The sequence below is a fragment of the Dreissena polymorpha genome, chromosome 4, assembly GCF_020536995.1.
Source record: "Dreissena polymorpha isolate Duluth1 chromosome 4, UMN_Dpol_1.0, whole genome shotgun sequence".
Classification (NCBI taxonomy): Eukaryota; Metazoa; Mollusca; class Bivalvia; order Myida; family Dreissenidae; genus Dreissena; species Dreissena polymorpha.
The window spans coordinates 2,169,543-2,174,476 of record NC_068358.1 but is presented as its reverse complement, the minus strand read 5'-3'; positions in this window follow the sequence as shown (position 1 = coordinate 2,174,476).

Genomic DNA, 4,934 nt, shown 5'->3' with positions numbered 1-4,934 from the left:
ATATATAATCATATAACCATCACAATATGCCAGAGCGTTAGTATTTATTGTGCATACATATCCTACAGCAACATTTACCAAACTTATTACAAACCAACCACTCAAGCTTAATTAAGATTGATTTCAATTTATATTATGACATACATTAAGATCACTGTCAATTAATTAAAAATAGCTTGATGCTTCGTACTCAGCGATTTAAATAAAAGAAACGTTGCGTACACATTAATTGGGGTTAATAAAAAAGTCTGCAATTAAAATAATCAAATTTAAATAATACTAGATTTAGTTTCAAATTGTCGCTCAAAAAATGTATCAGTTATATCAGTTACTAGGGAATCGATTTGTTTAATCTCCGCAATCCAATAATAATTATGGTGTTTGTATGACAAATTAATAGCTATTCGTCATTGAATGTATGATACTCATAAAAATATTGAAACATAACCACAACAACAACAACATATGTGATAATGTATATATCTTCTTCAGATACTCTGTGTCATACTTTCAAAATTATCCTCATAAGATTCATAATAATAAAATAAACACTATTGCAATCTTAGTAAAAACCAACTTAGCCGTTATGCTAATGATTTATGTTCAGTATGCGTGTACATTCAATATTATATAACAACAAGTGTCACAAATACCTATGTTTAATAAATATTAAAAACATGAGAACCAATGAAGGTATTGCATTTTAATAGACTAGTTTTACCGTGTGTGTACATTCATATAAAATCTTTTGAAAATCACACTTGAGATAATGTCTTTAGGTTTTGCTATTCTAATCGATTAAACACCATAAAACCACCGTATTTTCTCTTACATTCTAAATTTTCTTACATTTCCTTTTTAAGCCAAAATATTATGTTTTCATGATTCTAAATTTTCGGACATACGGATTTTCGTACAGTCAGTTAAACAGCGCTATTTTATCAGATTTTGGCCCTGTTTTTGCTTATCTGATGACCCTTCGGTCATGCATTTTTACAACCGGATTAAAGTAATAAAACAGAATCATGCCTAAGGGCAATCGACCATTACATTTGCGTACTTGGGTAAATTACCTTGTAAACCTCTAATAAGCAATGGTTCCTTCCAACAGCGTTTGAAATGATATCGTATTAAGAAGCCAAACGTTTATTGTTTTTACTTTTTATATATTATTTCAGTTGATTGCAAAGCTGTTAAGTTGTATTTTTAAAGTAAAGAACGAAGGGAACAACACAATAAAATTATGTACACTGATGTATTATTTCTACTTCAATTAAATAATTGACAAACAAACATAACACACTTGTCTCTAAATATTTTTCGTATTTAAATTTTCCAACACGAAAAACAATATCTTTAGTGAACGGAACTTATAATTATTACGGCATATAGTAAAGCAGAGTTGTCTGAACCATAAGTAAAATAAAAAATAAAAAATGACACAGCTTATTTTCCCTCAAGTTAAGTTATGATTAACAGCAATTATAAAATACACATAAATAACTCATATTTGAATTATTTTATCATGTTTCATCACTATTGAAATATTGCAATGCCAATTATAAGACATCTGATTAAAACAAAATGTATGGTGGAATACCTAATCTGGAAATACAAACTAATGATACTATTAATGCAACAACAACAATCACATCTTTTCAAGCGCAATCAGAAAACTGCTACAGCTTTGTATTAACAAACATAAATATGTTTGTGCTTATAGATTTAGATAAACTTCAAATCTTTAAGCGTGCTATGAATTGAATATAATTTATATTTAAAAGTTTTGCTACTCTGTTGATAACTAGCAACAGCAAAAAGGAAGATACCATTTTTTATCATCTAATTTTATTTATATTTCATTGTTTATTTGTTTATGATCACAAGGATTGTTTGGATAACAGAGTGTGTCTAGATATACCGGTACCCTTAAAATATTTTATGAATTGCAATGAAGCGTAGAAATTAAACAGGCCCTAATACAGACACCATTTTTATCGGAATGCGATTATAGTTTCAATAGCAACTCGTAACGCTTTTTGGATTGAATGTGTAATGAATACTTTTAGCGACAATTGACTTGGTCAAATACTGCATCTTAAACGGATAAATAAAATTGAAACCATTTATTTTCAATATTATCAACATTATTATTTAGTTATTAATACATTAAGCAGCAAACTCTATTAATCAAAAGATTTGATATAACATCCGAATTCACTGCAAAAATGAGCTGAGCGATAGGTTTTACGGTTGTTGAAATTGTTCATGATGAGAATGACGATGACGACGATGATGACGATGACGACGACGAGGAGGAGAACAACGACGATAACAATGACGATGATGATGATGATGATGACACTGATGATGATGATCACGACGATGACGACCATAACGATGTTGTTGGTGATAGTGACGATAATGCTGCTGCTGTTGCTGATGACGATGCTGCTGCTGATGATGCGGTGGAGGCGGAGGAGCAGGACGAGGACGAGGACGAGGGCGACGACGACGACGACGACGACGACGACGATGATGATGATGATGATGATGATGATGATGATGATGATGATGATGATGATGATGACGATGATGATGATGATGATGATGATGATGATGATGATGATGATGATGATGATGATGATGATGATGATGATGATGATGATGATGATGATGATGATGATGATGATGATGCTGATGATGATGATGCTGATGCTGAGCTGATGATTATGTGGCTGATGATGTGATCTATGAGATACCGATGATAACGATGATGTTGATGAAAATAACGATACTGTAAGTAGTAAATTACTCATTAATTGTTATTATAATACACAAGCACATGCTAATGGATCTGTATCCGCAAGGCGGTCAAATGAAAACTCACTTGGTATAATATGAAAAATTGAATCAAAATATCATAATGCGGAGTGTTAAAATGTGTTCAAATCTAGCGAAATTGTTGCAGTACTTTTCTACCGAAACCAATGCTTAGCCCAGTTATTTTAAAAATAATTTCAAAATACCACGATACCGTCAATTGGCTAACAAATACATTTGTAAGTTTAACCTCACTCAAAAACAGTATTTATTGAAGACAGGGCGTCAACAATGTCCGAGTTTCTTCAACGTAGCTTAAGTACCTAAAGTACCTTTCCGTTTGATTTATCGCAGGATCCTGGGTCCGCACCCACAGTCTTTTAAGTGTCTGCATTAAAAAGATAATTGTTGTTGTTGTAATAATCTTTGACAGCTCATAAAAACATGTAAATCCTCAATTCGTAGAGTTTCAGTATGATTTCATTTATTTAAAAAATAAAGACGGTTAACATATTTTATACACACATATATTAGTAGCTATACGCCATATAACATAGGACATAATGTATATTATAAATCAAAGCGCTGAAGGCACTTAGTTGTTCGCTGTTGTCGTCCTTGATTAGCTTGTTCGCATTGCATATGCTTATCATTGTGCACAGGCTAATCTTATTTGACGTGCATTAAGCCTCGTTTTCCATGAAAGCAGCCAATATGTGCATATTTTAATGATAAACACTAGACTGGCCAATGGCGTTTACAAGCTGGTATACATACATTCACTGCTAGAGCAGATCATTTGTCGTCTGCTGCAGACAGGCAGTGGTAATCGTTCCTAGCAGAGTGAGTTGTGGTTCTTGCCGTACTTAAGTCTTCTAAGCACCTACTGATTTGCATTTATTACCCATTCTCTTGAAACGCCGACTAATAAAGTGCGATAAACCGCCTTTAAGCACTTGGCACATTAACAAATAAGAACATTCCACACCTAACCGAGAACCGACGTCTTTAATCGCGAAACTATTACCAGAAATTGAATACCGCCAGAAACAACAATGAGCTCACTTCGATTAAATATAAATACACTATATTCATTGCGTCCTAAGCAATCAAACATATCAACCGAAAATACCAGCGAATATACAGTATTATATATCGCCTCAGACATGCGAGAGCGCCACGATGAGTGAAGAGTGTGTATGAGAGTTTGTTTACAGGTCCTACTGGCCTCTTCACGAGATTTGTGTAGCCCGACCTGAATGATGAATGAAATGGATGTAGTAACAGTTATATGAACACGATATATCCGTACCAATATCCATGTGAGCAATACTAATAATAATTATTTTTTAATCGCCATAAGCTTGAAAATAACGTAAATAGATACAACAAAGACCAATTCGGAGACTTTAAAATTTTTAATTACCTCCCCTGCAATAGAAAATATATTGAGACTCGCATTCTATGGAATATCAAAATCTCAATATATCTTTCTCCGAAATTTTTTTTCTGGTAAAAATCATCTTAAATTAGCTGTATATTCGTATGTAATTAATTAAACAAGAGTTATAAAAAGGCATCGCAAAAAATATCGCGTTTTACTTGAATAAGTTACCTCCCTTAAGCCTATCGGAATATCAAAAATACGTATATAAACAAACGCGTTCCTTGCATAAGTGATAATAAAGCGCGTGCCCGTGCCACTCGTCCTCCAAATACTTACTAAATATAGTACAACGTATCTACAATCATTGCGACTAACTCAAACCTCAGTAAATAAGTAACCAGGATAAATATACGTTTAGGTAATTAAGATATAAAACATACATATAAAATTTACATGTTCCCTGTCCTGCCGAACCCGATCCATGGACTATAGCCACAAGAGGTTCCTATGTACCTATGTAGCCGGATGCGCCCTCAGAGCGCCCAACACCGACACAGATCACGCTACTCTCCGGTCAAACACAATACTACATAGGACTGCTGCCTTTGTCACCATATTATCAGAATCATTAACGTGCAAATGGAAACTTTCAACTGTCCTTTCACTTCATACATAAGCATTGCCCGATCCTTCAATGATGCTTATTTCCAGAGAGATGCATTTT